At 38.9% G+C, this 19,656-nt stretch overlaps 1 long non-coding RNA gene across 1 annotated transcript in view; it reads right to left on the minus strand.

Moving 5' to 3' along the window:
- Window positions 1-203: 203 nt before the first annotated feature.
- LOC116564499 overlaps window positions 204-19,656 on the minus strand; it is an 82,871-nt gene continuing 63,418 nt past the window's right edge. Inside the window, exon 2 of the long non-coding RNA XR_004274929.1 lies at window positions 204-7,098. This is a non-coding gene — a long non-coding RNA (uncharacterized LOC116564499). The remainder of the gene's footprint in view (window positions 7,099-19,656) is intronic.

Here is a 19,656-nt window from a genome sequence, read left to right on the forward strand (position 1 = left end):
AGAAATGAATCAACATTGCTATCCCCTAAACCAAAAGGTAAGAGATAGCGCCTAGGAACTCTCTTCATCATCACCACAATACTGCCTCTGCATCATGTGGGGGTTAACTGCATGGTCAAGGGCTGAGACTTTAATCTGGGCACCCCCAGGTAGAGCCAACTGACCTTGGCCAAATTCCTAATCTCTCCATTCCTTTTTTCTCCTTTTGTAAAGTAGACATGACGAAAAACCTAGCTTATAGATTGGGCTTGGTTAACATAAGTAAGCACTTAGAATAGTGCATGGTTCATTGTAAATTCTACATATGTCCTGTTCATGTGAAAAGTTGTTTCTAATATCTGTGGTGCTACGCCCTACCACAAATTTCTTAGTAACTACTTACACAGAATACTCCCATTGTTGGCCTACCTCTCACTGCCTTACTGTCCCATGCTAACACTTCTAGAAACAGCTGGAATACTGATCTTCTGGTTTCCTAGCTCTCTGGACTTGCTAGCACTCTTATCAAAAGTTTATTTTAAAAAGATGCTTAATTAATAGGAAATGGTGTTTAACATTGAATTCCATGTAAGACAATTAATGCAGTAAAATAAAGGGTACCTAATGGAAGCTAAAAATTCAGTGTGGCATTCAAAACCCCAGACTTTGAGAGTCTTTAGAGTCACTCAAGGGGGCTGAGAAGGAGGGATCTTTACTAGTTTAGTATCAACAGTGATGCCTATTATGGTCCACTGATGTGGCCACCAGGCTCTCCTTTTCCTCATCCTTTATCCTTCCCAGCATATGCTCAGTTGTGTGCCTACCTCTTTGGATCAGTTCCTTTAACCTCTGCCACTGATACACTTCCAGCCTTGAAAGATTGATTTCTGGCCTTCATCATCATTTCCTGCTCCCCAGTTAATTGACAAGATATTTTCCACTTCTTGACATGACTTGCATCAAAAGACACCAACATGTACTGATGGTGCTGTGGATAAAGCATCAGCTTCCTATCTGTTGCCGATGTCATTTCATTCTCATTGATTATATGCCTGTTGTATACAAGGCACTGGTGAATGCAAAGCTACATAACTTCATGTCTACACGTAGCTTACAACACATAAGACATTTATGTCATTTCCTCATGTATGAAAAGGTATGTAGTTTTTAAGATAGGATTACATGTTACCAAAGCACAAAATGAAGAATAAATATATTCTTCTCTCTGGTCTTTCCCCATCACTTTTTAGCCCATGACTCTCCTTTAGTTTACCTTATTGTAGTTATAACACCTGACATGTTACATATCTACTTTTTTTGTTATTTAACAATGGCTATCTCCAGCTCTCAGAATGTAAACTCCATGTGAGCCGGGACTTTGCCCACCTTGTTCACTGCATGTCCCCAGCCCTTAGAATATTACTTGGCATGAGGAAGGCCCTCTATAAATATCTGTTGAAAGAAGGCCTTCCAGAAGAAGTGAGATTTGAGTTAGGCTTCAACCAATAGGAAGGATTCCAATGAGTGAGAAATGGGATAAATTATATTCTAGAAGGAGGAACTGGCACTAGTAGAAACATGGAAGCTTCTAAGCAGGGTATAACTGAGGTAACAAAGTGGCTCCAAGATGGAAAATGAAAGGATATGGTGGAATTCAACTATTTTTAAATTAATTTTATGAAAGAAAATAATTTTTGCCCCAACGGTATTATACTTCAGATATTTCAATGACATTTATAAGTCAATCTAAGTGCTTTAAGAGTGATTCAGGTCCCAAATGAACAAACCACAAAGTAAAAGATACATTGGTTACTGTCATAGAGAACAGATTGAATGGAAAAAGTAGGGAAACTGAGGAAGAAAAGGCAAAAGGAAAGAAATGAGGAAGGAAAGCACAGAAAAGAAAGCCAGCGTCCTCGTCACAGTTGTGCTCAGTGCCCTTTCATTTTATGTACACATTTCTAAGAAACCCATGTTTTCCATTCTTGCCCACCCTACTTCAATGACACCATCTGTAATTGACTCTCATCCTGGATTTTGATTCTTGGTGGCAGTCCTGCACTAGAGGGTAGTTTCAGGGAAGATTTTCATTTCTGCTAACTTCTTTTACAAAAAGAAAAAGTTATGACATTATAGCAAGTTTCTATCATCTATAGAAATCTCTTTAAAATCAAGAAAATTCAATAACATTTCCAATGTGAGTCAGGAGTGAGTTTGAATGAATACCATTTTATTTTGTCTCTTCGTTTTCAAACGTCTTCTCTAAAATGTGCTCACCTAATGATATTTTTTAAATAATGCTTATAGATTTTTTAAACAGTATTTTTAGATGGCTCATAGCTAAATCATTCTTCTGGAAATTTATTGGCTTGTGGGAAATGTTTGTCTGACACACTGTTTCTAACTACCCTGCACAGACTGAAACTTCACACTTCCATCTTGCCTCAAGTCCAAGAGAAGTCTTTCTCCAACAACCATGGTGTAGACCAGCTGAAGTGTGCTACAGAGGAATATGATGAGTTTCATTACAGCTGCCTCAAGTAAGGAACCCTGCTGAGGAACAATTTATCCAAGCTCACCAGGTCTGAACACTGAGAGTATACATAGTTGGCTGTTGAAATTCACAGCCAACTAAAAATGCCGACATAGCTTCTGAAACTCTAAGACAATAAAAGCCCTTGGAGAAGGATGCATTTCTCCTTTGTTGCCTTAAAATACAGATTAATATGACAGTTCCAGGAATTTGGAAATTGAGCTTACCAACCAGCCACTCCCAGAGAGGATGCCAACCCGCAGCTTCGCCTGCAACTGGGCAATGTGGTTTTGACCAATTCTGGGAACATGCTCAATGTTTTGAAAGAGCCCAAGGGGACCAAACAGAAAATGTGGTAAAAGGGCCCAGTGGCATACATTTTTTGTGTGTGTCCATCATCCTCTTGAAATAAAAATGGATTTTTTTTTCAAATGCAAGCTAGAGAACAACCACTTCCATTCTTACAATCCAGCCAGGTCTGGGATGAAAGCAAGTACTTCAGAAAGAGGATGAAACAGCAGCAACACACAAACCATGGGGTGGAGAAAGGGAAGATAAAAACGCTCTTAGTGTAGTCAAAACAAAAATTTAATCAAAGCACACACCTTTCAGTCTTGAAACACTATATAAAAACTATTGTAGAGAACAAAAGACTCTTGGAGGAAGAATAAAAACAAAGGAACGGCCAAAAGAAAGAGAGGGGGTGAAACAATGACATTCTTCCAAGACCAGGAAAGCAATTCATCCTAAAATAAAGAGCACAAAAGAAAGATAACTACAAAATAGAAATATAAAATGACTATGACATGTTGGGCCAGGAAGCCAGTATGACAATATTTTCTCATAAAATGATATACTATTTCATCACCATATGCTTTAGGAAAATCCAATATGTTTCTGACAGACTTCTAACATTTTTTTCCCAAGATGGTTAAAGCTTTAAGGAATGTGTCAAAGATACTTAGCACCCACTGCATTTTTGAATATTACACATTGGTAATTCTCCGGTTCATGAATTTTAATAATACCACTGCAATTCAGTTTGCCAATCATTCTCCCCAGCTCTAGCTGGTAAAAACATTCAATAGCAGATCCTGTTTTGGTTTTGATCCAGTATGCTGCTGAATCTTCAAATGGAAATACACACACACACACACACACATACACACACACACTACATATATAAGAAATTATACATATACATTATATATAAAAGAAAAAAGTATGCTAAAACTTAGGATAAAAACATTTGAAGCATTATTTCAAAACACTGGTTGATATTTCAAAGTACAGCTCAGTTATTGAGGAAAAGAAATGAACATTAAAGATTTAATGGATTCAATTATAGATATACGACTTTAAATAACACAAATAAGAATTAAACAGAGAGCGAAATGGATCATTATGTGCTATTTGCTCAGTATACTTCCACGTGGAGGACTTTCTAAGCTATTGTTGTTACATCCCTCCCCTCTCTTCCAACTGTATTTACATTCTTCTAACCACCCATGTCTTTCTAGTGTACTATTCTAGCTTCATCACAAATGACATGTTGTATCTGGGGATGTGCCCAGTGAACTGTAAGGTATTATGTAAATACATAATTAGGTGCTGTGCCATTAATAATAATATCTTATATTAGTGTAAAATTAAAATAATTGATTTTTCCTTTTTATCTGGCTTCTCTTTCTTTATTCTTCTCTTTTACTTGTTACTTATCTTTCCGTTCTTCTGTTCTTTTCTTAAAGTTACTTTATTCTTTCAGCCACCCAAGCTTCCAATGTACTTGTCTTTCATTCTTCCTTTTCCCCACCTTACTCTCTCCAATTACCAGGCTCTATTAATTCTCTTATTTCCTCCACTGACTGGCCTTTACAACTCTCTGTCCTATTTTCACTGATACTTCCTCAACACCAAGACTATGCTGAAAATATCTTAATAGTAACTTGTTTCCAATTTGGGTCCTTTCGAGTTCATTGCTTTTGTTGACACCAAGTAGATCTTTCTCAAGTGCTGCTTTAAACTTGTCACTCCTCTGCACAACCACAAAGACAGCCAGTATTGACAAGACAAAGAATAAAGTTCCCATGTCATAGCTCAGGGCCAAAGTAGATGCCCCAAACTTCTTACAGGTGCACCTTTCATTATTTCTCAACACAAGCCCTTTTCTGCAGGTGGATGGTCCACTCCCACAAACTGCGCAAGATCCAGTGGCTATTTGCCCTGCCTGAGCACCTTCTTTTCTTTCCATGTATTCTCTGTAAGTCCTATGAGGCTTCCTGAAGCCACCATTGCCCAAGAGGTTCTCTCTGCTTGAGCAACCTACTGGGTGTTTGTTCAAAACCAACTGTGCAACAAACAAATGGCTGCAGGACTGCCACGCCACTATTGATTCTATCGAGTTGTCGTTTAGTTTCCTCAAATACATTTTCAACTTTGTGAAAAATGGGGCCTTCAAGTAACATTTATTAAGTAACTGCTGTGTGCAGGACCCTGCGTTAGGTGCCTCAAAAATAGGGGTAGATTATACATTTTGGGTATTTCATGACAACCATTATGGTGCTGTGCATATCATGGCTGTCCAATGAACATCTCGAGTGAATGGATTTCCATTATTTTTATACTGTAAAACTGTAATTTTAGATTTTAACGGTCAAAATTAAGTTCCGTGTCTTTTTCTATGTACAGTAGGGAAACTATGGTAAAGAAAGATGAACTATCTTATTAACCCAATACATTTTATTAAAAAATTACTGCCATTATGTCCATTTCTGCTTTCTAATCTGCTGCTCTCACTGCCAAGCCCTTCTACGTCTCTTCAAGAGAATGTTGAAGACAATATGTTTCTCATTCAAGAAATGAGAAATGGTATGCTACTCCGGCCCTCTTACCAAGTGACCCAAAAAGCTGCTAGTTTTGAGTGGGGCCTAGAATAAAAGAAGATTCTGCAACAGGTCCAGGCTGCTGTCAAGCTGGCCCTCCACTTGGGCCATGGGATCTAGCAGATCTTATGGTACTTGAAGTGTCCATGGAAGATGGGTATGTTGTTCAGAGCCTTCTTCAGGCCCACATAGGTGAATTGCAGCTCAGATTATTAGAATTTTGGAACAAGGAGGTGGTGAGTTACCCTGAGGCTGAGTTACCCTGTGACCTGAGCTGCCCATCATGAACTGGGATTTGTCTGACCCACCACATCATAAAGATGGATGTGTACGGCAGCACTCCATCATCAAGTGGAAGTGCCATATATATGATTGGGCCCAAGCAGGACCTGAAGGCACAAGTAAGTTATAAGAAGTGGCTTAATGCCCTTTGACCCCCTTCCTGCTACATGCCTTCTCTCTCCCAGCCTGCACCTATGGTCTCAGAGGGAGTTTCCTATGATTGGTTGACAGAGGAAGACTCAGGCTTAGTTTATGATGGTTCTGCATAATATGCAGTTCTCTACTAGTTCTTCCACTCACTAGCCCTTACAACTACCTGTACTCTTTCCATTGCTATGTCCTCAAACCAGACTCTCAATATCTCACACCACCACCCAAAAGTTAACAGCTACAGCACTACTACCCATTTTTCGAACATCCTGAAGGACAGTGGTGAAGGGAAATCTTCCCAGTGGATAGAACATTAGGGAGTGCACCTGGCTGTTCATTTGGTTTGGAAGGAGAAATGGACAGATATGTAATTATACACTGATTCATGGGCTTTAGCCAATGGTTTGGCTGGATGGTCAGGGACTTGGAAGGAACATGATTAGAAAATTAGTGACAAGGACATTTGATGAAGGGGTATGTGGATAAATCTCTCTGGGTAAAACACATGAAGATATTTCTGTTTCATGTGAATGCTCACCAGATGGTAACCTTAGCAGAGGAGAATTTCAACAACTAAGTGGATAGGATGATCTGCTCTATGGATACCAGTCAGCCTCTTTCTCCAACCACCCCATCACCACCCAACTGGCCAGGATGGCAGGAATGGAGGTTGCACATGGGTTCAGCAATGTGGACTTCCACTCACCAAGGCTGACCTGGCTATGACCACTGCTGAGAGCACAATCAGCTAAAGCAGAGACCAACACTGAGCTACCAATATGGGGCCATTCTCCACAAGATCAGCCAGTTCCTACTGGTAGATTGATTATATTGAACCACTTCTACCATAAAAGGAACATTATTTTGCTCTTACTGGAATAGACGCCTACTTTAGGCATGGATTTGCCCTCCCTGCACACAATGTTTCTGCCAAAACTAGCATTTGAAGACTTACAGAACGTTTTATCATAATAATGGTATTCCACACAGCACTTCTTCCAATCTGAGAACTCACTTCACTGCAAAAGAAGTGCAGCAACAGGCCCACGTTCAAGGAATTCACGTCTTACAACATTGCCCACCGTCCTGAAGCGGCTGTCTTCCTAGAACAGTGCAATTGCCTTTTAAATACTCACAGAACCAGCGAGGTGACAATATCTTGCAGGGCTGGCACGAGGCTCTCCAGGAGGCTGTATATGCTGTGAGTCAATATCAAACATATCGTGCTCCCATGACCCATCTATTGGATATCACAGTCAAAATTCATGCGTCCTGGAATAAAAGGGTGGAAATGAGAGTGGCACTACTTACTATTACCCTTAAATCACTAGCGAATTTTTTCTTCCTGTTCCTGCAGCCTTATGCTCTGCTGGCCTAGAGGTCTTTGAGCCAAAAGAAATATGAACAATTTTTACACAAACACTTCTGACACCAAATGTGTGTGCAAATTCTCCCCACTCCAAATAATTCTCCAACCAGCTGAGTGTTCAAAAATTCAACTCTGACACCATCTACCTGGAGCTAATGTTAGATTCCACAAGCACAAAGGCTCAGTTCTATAAGACTGCCCGCACTTTACACACCAATCACAAGTCATTGCTCTCCCATCCTTCTAATCAATTGGCTATAAATGGAGGAGAGGGTCCCAAGACTCACTCCTCGGGTTTAATAATTTGCTAAAATGGCTCACAGAACTCAGGAAGACCTTTCACTCACTATCATTGGATCATTATTAAGGATACATCAGAGGAACAGCCAGATAAAAGAGATGCATAGGGCAAGGCATAGGGTGAAGGGTGCATGGAGTTCCATGCCCTTCTGTACCTCTCAGAACCCCTGTGTTCACCAACCCTGAGATTCTCTGAACTTCACAGAATAGGAGGTTTTATGGTGGTCTTTTTATGTAGACATGACTGACTAAATTACTGGCCATTCGTGATTAACTCAGTGTTTAGTGATTATCTCAATCTCAAATCTCTTTCTTCCAAACCTCTAATCATGCCATGGTCTTTCTAGCAAGCAGTCCTCATTTCAAAGGTATGTAGTTCTCAGGCACCACTCATCTAATTTGCATACAAAAGACATTCATCAGCATATATTGTACTGTGCATATCATAGCTGTCAATATACATCTTGAGTGAATTGTTTTTGTAATTTTTTATTCTAAAACTATAATTTTATAATTTAACTGTCAAAACTAAATTCCATAAATGTCTTTTTTTTTAAGTAGGGAAACTATGGTAAACAAAGATGAAACATCTTACTAACCCAATGCATTTGATAGCAAAATTAGTGTCATAATGCCAATTTCTGTTTTCTAGTCTGCTGCTCTAGTGTTGAGAGGTGGGCCCTAATGGGAGGTGTTTAGGTCATGACGGCTCCATCCGCATGAATCAATCAGTGCTGACTATAAAAGGGCTTGAAACTGCAAGTTTGATCTCTTGCTCTCTCTTTACCCTTCTGCCATAGGGTGACACAGCAAGGAGGCCCTCATCAGATGCAACTCCTTGATCTTGGATTTCTCAGCCCTGTCAAACCATGAGCCTAATAAATTTTATTATAAGTTATCCAGTCTGTGGTATTCTGTTACAGGAACACAAAATGGACCAAGACATTTACTTACTTACCTTTTTATTGTCTGTTTCCTCCAACTAAAATGTAAGCACAGGTGGTACAGGGCAGATATTTATATCTATTGTGTTCATTGGTATATTTCTAGAGTCTAAGACAATACCTGAAAGAGAAGGCACTCCACGAACATTTGTTGAATAATAAATAGTAGGTGTTTGATATATCATCTATTAATTAATGAATAAATTAATGAATGGCACAGTTCATAGAATTTAGTTTTCCAGAGATACAATGTAGATTTCACAGTAATCTGCCCTCTTAAATAGAAGCTAGAGGTGCTATTTAACTCTTTATGACGCTGGATTATTGATAGTAACCTAAGTTGCTGCAAAGTATGCCTTCAGCGCCTATCAAAGCTTGGCTATTCCTCCAGCATATTTTGTGTCTGCAGTCATTTCTCTCTACCTCTCCTCACTGCTTTCGTATACTTATTTTGGTCAAGTCCTTTTCTAATTTGCATGTTCAAACTCAGGCTTATTAAGCTCCTTAGAAATTAATCTGCTGCCTTTGATAGACAACTAAGGGATTTTCCTATAACTCAAATTCTAATATTTGAGTACTCAAACCGTTCTCAACGTACATTTCTGCTCCTCAGAAGTCAGTCTGCCAACTTTCATATTTTACTTTGCAGGCAATCAAAGTAACAAAGGAAATGATTTCTGAAAGGTTGGGAAAATGGGCCATTAATGAAATTTTGCCCACTACATAGAAATAAATATATATATATATTATATATATATTTATATATATATATAAATATAATATGTATATTTCTTGGTATATATATATATATGTATAAAGCTAAAAATTGTGATGTACTTCACACACAGAAAGCAAAAGTCTTTATGTACATAAAAGGGAATGCAAAAATCTGGATTTTATGATCACTAAATTACTTTCCAAAGAAAAGTATATACTAAAATCCTAAAATCCTCTAAAATTTCTTCAGTTAAAAGACTCATTCATACTTAGTACATTCACTATTTGCCTTTTCCAAGAATCAAATGTAACATCAAAATTCACTGATTTACTTTTTAAAGGTCAGAATTATTTTAATTGCTTTTTAGAATATGATGATCTTAGCTCAATCAAGTGGTATTAATTCCATCTCTCTGTGCAACTAACTTAATAACCCTTTTAGCTTGTGGATGCGGAAAGTAGTTCAGAGCTTTTGAAGATTTGTAACCAGACCCCTTTAAGTCCCACGGATGACCTGATTAGGTTGATTAAAGTTCTCTGAACACCTTAGTGGTTTTGCAGTAAAGCCGCCATTGTATTACACAGAGCACTAATATGTGCCTGACCTGATTCTTCAAACTTTACACTGGGGTCAAATTGCTTAAAGCCAAAAGATTTTGGTTGTTTTGTCTTGTTTTATTGTATCAATAGAAAAGTAAAACATTGATTTAAAGAAAAACAAATTCACCTTTCAGGGCTAATTTCTGTCTCTGGCATTCCAAATCACTCTTCCCTACATTGGTCCTCCAATGATGAGTTTCTTTTTTGCCATCTTCCCTCTGTCCTAATTCCTCAAGATAAGTTCTTCCTTACTTGAAAAAAAAAATGAGTTTACACTCACAAGCTTTGAATCATGTCATAATGTATGGGCTAAATTCTCTCTCTCTCTCTGTCCTCCAAACTTTGCAAGTTGAATCCTAAACCCTAGGACCCCAGAATGTGACTGTATTTTGAGATAGAACCTTTAAAGAGGCAATTAAGGTAACATGGGCTCCTATGGGTGAGCCCTAATCCAGTATGGTGGTATCCTTATTGAAGAAGCAGATTATAACAGATATGTGGGCACACAGAGGAAAAACCATGTGAAGACACAGGAAGAAGGCAGCCATTTGAAAGCCAAGAAGAGAGGCCTCAAAAGAAGCCAAACTTAATGACACCTTGATCTTGAACTTCTACTTTCCCTAATTATGAAGAAAATTAAGGCACTCAGCCTGTGGTACTTTGTTACAGAAATCCTAACAAACTAATAATGCAGCTTTGCCACTTCCTAAGTATACGATTTATTTACAATGGTGAGAACTAGGTCTACTTTGAAGAGTTTGGAGAATCAAGCAAAACACGTGAAGTTCTCAATTTTCCTACAATAATGCATTGCTGAAAATGTTCCAATTGGTTACACTTGAACATCACAATTATGTATTCAGTAAATGGGACTCCATGTTCAATGTGCTATAAAAAACAAAATTCCTAATTTCATCCAATTCTAAATATAATCTTTGACCATTGGTTTTTAGAGTTTTGCACCTGTTCTATAATTTTGTTCTTTGCTTTGACAATTAAACCACAACTTAAGATCAATAAATGTCCATTTAAGGATAAATTATCCCAATTTTTGGCTCCCTGATGCTTTCCAACTTTTTCTAAATTGAATTAAGTGCATGAGACCAAATTCCTCATTATTAAAATCAGTACTCTTATACTCATGTTTTTCCATTCACATGCACATTATAAGTGCAAAAGTGTAAAAACATTCAAATTATTGAATAAACCACTGCTACAAAGATTAAAATGGAAGATGCTGCCAGAATTGAACTATCAGCTGAGAGGCAAATCTACCAGGTTAAAAAAAAATTGAATTTGTTGTTTCAGGTCCTAAGGTCTAAATGCAACCTGGAAAAGACAATTAAGGAGGACAAATGTATAACAGTACAGTTGTGGTTTCTATGCAAGCAATGACTCTGTTAGTTGAGTGCCTTGCTCTCAATAAGCAGTAGCTATTATTCCTATTGTTTTGGTTTTGTTATAATTACAAATGTATTCTAATTGTGTCATATGCCTAAATAGATTGGTCTAAATAGATTGAAAGGACTTGCAGTCTACAAACAAACATCCATCAAGCACTGACTTTGTGCCAGGCATAGGACTAGATGGTAGTGATGTGAAGGTCAGCAAGACGAAGCCCCTTGAGTCTCACATTCTAATGGATGAGGCACACACATGAGCAGATCAACCCCTTATTTGTGTAGTGTGGCAAATAAGACAGCCCAATGAGACAATACTATCAATGGAAAGTGATTTTGTCAGGGTCTGATGAAACCCCTGAAGGGTCGTTAGATCCTGTTTCATGTAAAAATGTAAAAAGTGAACAATTGCTAGAGCTGCAATGATGAAGGATAGGATGAAATGGATGGTGAATAATCGTGTGAGGGTGGCTTTGTCAACTCAGAATCCACCTCGGAATCATTGTACACGATCAGTTCCAATATACGGGATGGTGATAGCAGGTTTGTAATTACTGTACTGCCTCAGAATGATATTTGACCTCATGGGAGCACGTAGCCTGTGAATGCTGTTGCTATAGTTGTGAGTAGGAGGATGATGCCAATATTCCAGGTTTCTAGGAATATAAATGGCCTGTAGTATAAGCCTTGGCCAACATGTAGGAAGAGGCAGATGAAAAATATTGAAGTGCTGTTAGCATGAAAGCAGCGTAGGTATGTCTAGAGTCTTCAACCACAACCCAGCGATCTCTCTCTTATGGGAAGGATCACAAGAGTATAATCGGGGGAGACACCAAGAAGGTGTCTTAACCTGTGCAGGAAAGAAATACTATTGAATGCTCCTCTGCCATCACAGTGACAAGAAAATAACATGTGCTTAAGTGGTCATGTGTTCTGTGACCAACATGTATGTTGTCCATTTTGTACTCTTCTTTTGCCTGCTGCTTATCAATAGTCTTTCAATAATTTTGCTCATAATTATGCCCTTGTGTGTAAAGAGGCTTTCATATGTTGTACTTTATTTCTTTTAATCCGAAGACACTGAGTATGAGATACACTCTATTAAGTTTGTTTGTTAAAATTTTGTAGAAAAAAAAAATCTCTAGCAATGATTAGGTTCAGCTAAGTGGAAGCCCAGTTTCTCAGTATAAAGGTAGCAAATGTGGGAAACCCCAATATATGTTCAACTGCCAAGTCATTCCTGACTCTTGACCATGAATTCCACAACTTCCTGTTTTGTTTTTTCTTGCATGAATCACTGGTGCAATGCCTCATTAATTTGCAAAAATAAGGATGTTTTTAAGTGACATACTCTATACTTTTCAATTATATATATACATTACATGTTAGGTGAAAAGATTGGAGACTATAAAACCATTTCTGGTTTGATTGCTTTAGGTAAAAATAAATAAAAATAGATTAAAAGTAAAATTCAGGGAAGAAAATTATTAATAAACAGAAATAAATTCAATTAGTTCTCCCCCCTTTCATTTGGTAAACTAGTAGATTGGGCCTCTCTTCTCTCTGAGTCTCTAGAATATACACATGCTCATACATCTACAAGAGTTTTTCAAATAGAGTAGTCCCCTGTTACTTATAGGGGATATGTACCAAGATCCCTAGTGGAGCCTATAATCACAGATAGTACTGAACCGTATATATACTGTTTTTTATTCTGTACATATATACCTATTATAAAGTTAATTTACAAATTAGGCACAGTAAGAGATTAACAATCACAACTAATAATAAAATAGAACAATATACTCAAAGTTATGAGAATGTGGTCTCTCTTTCTCTCAAAATATTTTATTCTACTACACTCACTTACTTTAGGACTCTGACTGATTGCAGGGAACTGAAGCCTTGGAAAGCAAAACCCTGGATAAGAGGGGCCTACTCTAAAAATCTCTCCAGGGGTCTTATGTCAGATCTGAGAAGGGAGAAGAAATGTAGGAAGGCAGGACCATTTTATGGAGCATGGGGCTCTGCTAGACACCGCTACAGATCTTATCATATTCATTTTCTCAGCCACCCTGTGAAGGAGGTATCAGCAGGTCCATGCAGACAAAGACACTGAGGAAGGTTGAGTGACTTGCTCCAGGTCAGAAGCTGGTAAGTGTAGAGTCAGTACTGGAGAAGGGTCTATGGGGATTTTGTCACACCAAAGGGTTAGGGGCCTGGAAGACCTGGATATACCACCCAGGTCTGGGAAAGACCACACCTTAAGCTTTTTTGTTTTAAATTGCAATAAGACAGAAATTTCAGGAGAGGAGAAGAATCTGGAAACAGAATCTCTGAATCTCTGAACTTCTAATGCTGCAGGTTTTGGAAGGCTGCCAAAATGCTCAAGGAGCCATGGAGAAAATAAGTGCTGTCCGTTCAAAGAAATGTCTTTCAGAAGAAGAAAAAAAAAAAAAAAAAAAAACCTACCATGAATGGCTTTCTTTCTCTAGAAGACTAGAGTGATTTTTCCCTCAGGCCAGTGACCATCATATAACTGATCATATTTTCATTTTTTTTTTGGCCCATGACAAGCATAGAATCAAATTTACAGCTCAATTTTATTAACCTCATAGGACGTTCTAGTCTAAATATTTATTCTAGCTTTTGACTCGGCCTTACCTTTTTAAGTTTATGTATTCCTAGTTACCAATTTTCAACTGTTTTATACTATGATAGCTTGTAGATCATATGTGCTTGCTGACAAACTCAATTCCTATGTAACCAATAGATAAAATAAATAATTACTTCATACATTTGGTCACTTTCTTTAGTACCTGATAGAGTTGTTAGTCTATATTAGTTTTTATTAACAATTCAACATGTTTACGTCACATTAGGAGTTTTACTGGTTGTATTCAAGTTATTTTCTTATTCAAACAACACGTATTTATCAAGTTTACACCATATTCCATGCACTGAGCTTTGGGTTGGGCTTCCAAGGGATGCAGCACACACATGGTCTTTGCTTTCAGGAAAACAATGCACTTGTCTCACATATACAAGAATAAGCACAGTTGCTATCTGTGAAAAGTACGAGGACGAACTACAGGGTGGTAAAGGAACCCATAACAAGTAGACTTGAGCTAAACCCAAAATGGGCAGGATTTCTCCAGGCTTGTGGCATCTGAACTAAACTCCATCAGCTTTAGGTAAGAGAAATGGAGCAAGATTGGAGTTGAGGGTGCATTTCAAGCAGAGAAAACATGTGCAAGCACCTAAGGGTAGACAGGAAGGTGGCTTCCTTCAAACCCAAAAGATGTCAGGTGTGTCCAGAACTTGGAGACCCAGGGAAGGAACTGGCCTTAAGGTTGACAGACAAGCCATGTTAAAGATTTTGGTCTTTGTCTTAAGAACAATGATGAGGATGTTCAATGACTTGCTCAAAGAAATCGAGCCAGTAAATAAAGATGGGTATAAAAAAAGATAAATAAAACAAAATGTTAACATCTTGCAGCCAGTAATCAATGATAAGGGAAATCTAAAATAATCATTGCATTAGCACTTTTCCATATAGGGTATCATCAAAATCTCACAAGAATTCTATTAGTTATTACTAAATGTATTATTACATCTCCTAGGTTGCAGATGAGAAAACTAATGCTCAGAAGAGTTAAGTGATATGCTTTGAGATTACAGTCAGAAAGGTGGTAAAACTGGGATGAGAAATCAGAACTATTTAATTGAAATCTTGCATTCTCTCCGTGAAGCATGCCCCATGTGGTGGTTAGCTTGTCCCTTAAATTCACTTTCAGAACTGGGTACCAGGGAACAAACCGGCAGATGCAAACCTTTCTGTAAAACTGACCTTGACCTCCATTCTTGAGGCATGTAATTGACAGTGGAGGAGAATATATGAGGCAGAGTTTATAAATTATTCTAATAAATGGAAAGTCATTAACTAGATTATTCATGCACATGCATGATCAATCTTGGATTTTAACAAGGGAAAGAAAACAAAACATCTTTCACCACTGAAAGGTAATTTGAAATTTGTAACACTTAAGATATTAAAAATCTAGGTCACCTTTACCTTTACATGCTTTGATTTTGAGAAGCTAGGATTCAGATAGAATTGAATGCTGTTATTTCCATACCTAATGAGGGAGAAAGAAAAATTTGAAGAGGATCTAAAGAAATTGTTCCATTTGTTCACATGAACAGGGTTCTTTGCTGTTGTTTTTGCCAAAAACAAATGTTTTGCCGTTTTGGTTGAAATGGTACTCCTGACAATAAAGAAGGAAATCTTATGAGAAAAAAGGAGTCACAGAAGAGAGGGAAACTCCGTGGAAAGTCATTCGACTCCAGGGACAGAGCAATCTCATTAGCTCCTCAGCAGCAAAAGCTCTTGAATTGCCCTCAGCGGTGCTGCCATTCCCAGGACCCCGCAGTCCTTCTGCGAGTCATCTTCCTTCTATTCACAATGTGACCGCATTTGATATGCATCCCCTGGTTGTCACGGAATAGGAGCATGAACCTGGACAGGGTCTCTGTCTTCTTGGCTGTGAGAATTCACTAAATCTCTGTCACATCCTAATCTCTCTCCTCCCCTGACTATCCCTTTCTTCTCTCCTCTTTGTCTTTCCCCTACGTGACACCTCTGCCTGCTAACACTTGTGGGTGGTCACTGCTTTGGTTCACTCACAACCCCTAGAGACCTCTATGTCTTAGGGCCTCTGTTCATAGGAGTTCTCCCCATGTGAGTTTTGCTGTTTGCCCCTCCCTCTGTGTTCCTCCATCTGTATTCCTCAGTACATATTCACAAGAGAAAATTTGATTGCTCTCATTCATACCACATTCCAGTTTTGGTACAGCTGTTTCCATGAGGCCACTTTGTGGACTGCTGGCATGGGCCACCTTGGTCCAGGCAATCACGACTCTCCTGGTAAGATGGAGCTGAGGGAGGTCACATGAAGAATCACTTGGCACCAACGTGAGACCAAGATCTGTGATCTGAGTACTTGGGTTCAAATCCTGGATCTGTCATTTACCACTGTGGGACTTTGGGAAGATTCCTTAATGTCTTCTATAAAAAAGGAGGGTAACTGTAATGCATATCTCACTGGGTTGTGAAGATTAAATGAAATAACACACAAAAAGAATTTAGGACTATATTTAGTACTATGAAGGACTCCATAAGAGTTAGCTATTATTATTATGCACATCCACGTAGCCGTGAGCATACTAATTGCCCTTGACTGGAAACTGAAGGCCCAGAGGAACCCATCAATAATTTGTTCAGTCACACGTGTAAATTTCATCAAATTCAGCTCTGTCTGTCAAAGCTCACTACCAAGGTCTTGGATTTTTGGATTTTTTTTCCTCTCTAAATTTTTTTTCACCTCATTAGTTTAAAACTGAAAAATTAATATACACAAGTGTGGGGAATTTCTGGAATAGGCTATCAAAAGTCCACTTCTTAGTTAGAGCAAATGAAATATTATAGTTGAGTTTAGACAGCTTTTTATGGTTGTTTAGGTGCAAACTTTCATGTTTGTTGTGTATGTATTTAAGAACTCCGCCATCACTGTGGGACCTGTTAAGATCTTATGGAGCTCTTATTAGTACTAAATACAGCCCTAAATTATTTTCTTGTGTTATTTCATTTCTTTTCTTGTGTTATTTCTGAGCCCAGCATATGCCAAGAAAAATTATCTGGTAGGCTGGAAAATTAACTTATTTAAACCTGATTTAATCAGGCCAAGTAGTCATAGAAGAAGAACTAACTAAATTTTTATATTTAAATCCCGAAGTTTAACTGTTATGAGACAATACAGAAACAGCTCTAGTCTAAGGCAGTGTAATCTCTGACCCCATCTGAACTGGTCTGGCTATGAAACTGCTGCTAGAGCCTAATCCTGAGATGACCTGAAGTCACCACAACCGCATTGTACAACACTGGGGAGCACCCCACTCACACCATATTCCAGAATACCACGAAGAAGCCTTATCTGAAGTCTAGGCCTTCCGGAAATTCTCACCAGGGAAGGATGAAGAAAAACTACAGAAGTCAAAAATTTTCCAAATTCGCAGACTGATATTTGTTCAGCAGTTGCAGCACCATTATCCGTCATTAACATAAAACTCAGAAAACCATTAAATGGACCTGATACCTCCCATTTTCAAACCCTCCAATAGCATAGAACAGGAGCACTTTAGTGTGAATGAGTGCTCCTGCCTCTCTCTGCAGCCTCACCTCATGACAGCTTCCTCAACCCTGCCCTGGTTCAAAATGCTTCAGCTCCTCTGCCTCCTTTCTGAGCCCAGAACATGCCAAGGTCTTTCCCAGCTTATGGGGCCCAGGCCCTCATGAGCCCTCTCTCTCATTACCTACCTGAGACTCTCCTGCAGCCCCAACCCAGCATTTCCAATCTCAGCACAGTATTTGTTTCCCATATAGCACTTACGACTTTTAATTATTCTGTTTAGAAGCTCACTTAAATTCTGAGATCTCTGCCCCTCAACTAAAGCTGCATGAAAGTGGGAACCATCTCTATTTTACTTACTATTAGGGCTCCAATCTTTAGTACAGTATCTGGCCCACAGGAGGTACTCAATAAATATTTTTTGAATGAATTAAGGAAAGGAGGGAAACCTAAGGGCAATTCACAAGCTGCAGGGGAAGAAATAGGTGTCTTGTCCCATAATGCAAGTAGATGGACAAAAGCTGAGAGAGAATACAGCAGACTGAAAATTCTGTCCACACAAAAACCTGCACACAAATGTTTACAGTAATAATGCAGGATTTGCTGCTCCTTAGTTCCGCTAAAATCAGGGTTCTTGTCACACAACCAGGAAAAATTAGGCACATGGACATATTGAAAGGTGAGGAGAGTGGAATTTATTAAAAGAAAACTCTCAGCAAAACAAAGGCAACCTGTCAACAGGCTCCCAGCCCACAGACTGAATACCAGGCAGAGCTGAAGAGCCCAGGCTTCTCCCTCTGCATAAGGTGTGAATTCCCAGTGGCTCTGTCCCACTCTCCCAGTGCACAGGCCGGCCCTTAATCTGAGCCGCTCCACATTGATTTCCCTTACTGCACATGTGTTAAGGAAGCGATGGAATTTTTCACTGTGGGCATATCTAGGCAAGCCCTCTATGCACCATGACCTGGGTGGCATTTGGCTGTCTCCTGTCTCTATCAATAACAATATTCATAATTGTCAAAAACTGGAAACAACCAATAAATCCTTCAATAGGTGAATGAATAAACAAACTATGCTACATCTGTACAATGAAATACCATTCAGCCATTAAAAGAAATAAGCTATCAAGACACAAAAATAAATGGAGGAACTCTGAATATATATTCCAAGTGAAAGACCCATCTGAAAATGCTACATAATGTTTGATTCCAATGTATTCGTTTCTGAGGGCTGCCTCAACAAATTACCACAAACCAAGTGGCTTACAGCGATAGAAATGTATCCTCTAGCAGCTCCGGAGGCTGAAAGTCCAAAAATAAAGATGTCGGTCAGATTCTGCTCTCTTGAAGCCTCGGGGAGAACCTGCTCCATGCCTTTCTCTTAGTACCTGGAGTTGCCAGCCATCCTTAGCATTCCTTGGCTTGAAGCTATATAACTCCAATCTCTCCCTCCATTATTACACAGTGTTCTTCCTGTGTCTACATCTGTGTCCAAACTTTTCTCTTCTTATAAGAAAACCATTCATATTGGATTAAGGGCCTACTCTACTTCAGTATGACCTCATCTTCAATAATTGCATTTGCAATTCCCCAGTAGAATCTTGTTTCAGGGTACTAAAGGCTAGAATTTCAATGTATCTTTTTGGGGGTGTTCACAATTCAACTCATAACATCCAACTAGATGCCATTTTGGAAAATGCAAAACTATGGAGAGAGCAAAAAAGATTTGCAGTTGCCAGGAGTTTAGAGGATGAAGAAGAGAGGGCGAATAGGTAGAGCACAGAGGATTTTTAGGGCATCATACATGCTGTTCTGTATGATGCTGCAATGGTGCCTACATGGCAGTCTGCATTTTTTCCAAACCCTTAGAACTCTGCAACATGAGTCAATCCTAATATAAACTTTAGTTAATAATAACGGATCAGTACTGGTTTATCATTTATAACAAATGTACCACACTACTGCAAGATGTTAATAATAGGGAAAACTGGGATGGGAAAGTAATATGAGAACTCTTTCTTTCTGTTCTGTTTTTTGTAAACCTAAAACAATTCTTGGCCAGGTGCAGTGACTCACACCTGTAATCCCAGTACTTTGGGAGGCTGAGATGGGCAGATCACGAGGTCAGGAGATCGAGACCATCCTGGCCAATGGGGTGAAACCCCGTCTCTACTAAAAATACAAAAATTAGTCAGGCATGGTGGTGGGAGCCTGTAATCCCAGCTAGTTGGAAGACTGAGGCAGGAGAATCGTTTGAACCTGGGAGGCGGAGGTTGCAGTTAGCTGAGATCACATCACTGTACTCATCCTGGC

The sequence above is a fragment of the Sapajus apella genome, unplaced genomic scaffold (genome assembly GCF_009761245.1).
Source record: "Sapajus apella isolate SASKATOON/1434 unplaced genomic scaffold, GSC_monkey_1.0 scaffold2, whole genome shotgun sequence".
In the NCBI taxonomy this organism is placed as follows: domain Eukaryota; kingdom Metazoa; phylum Chordata; class Mammalia; order Primates; family Cebidae; genus Sapajus; species Sapajus apella.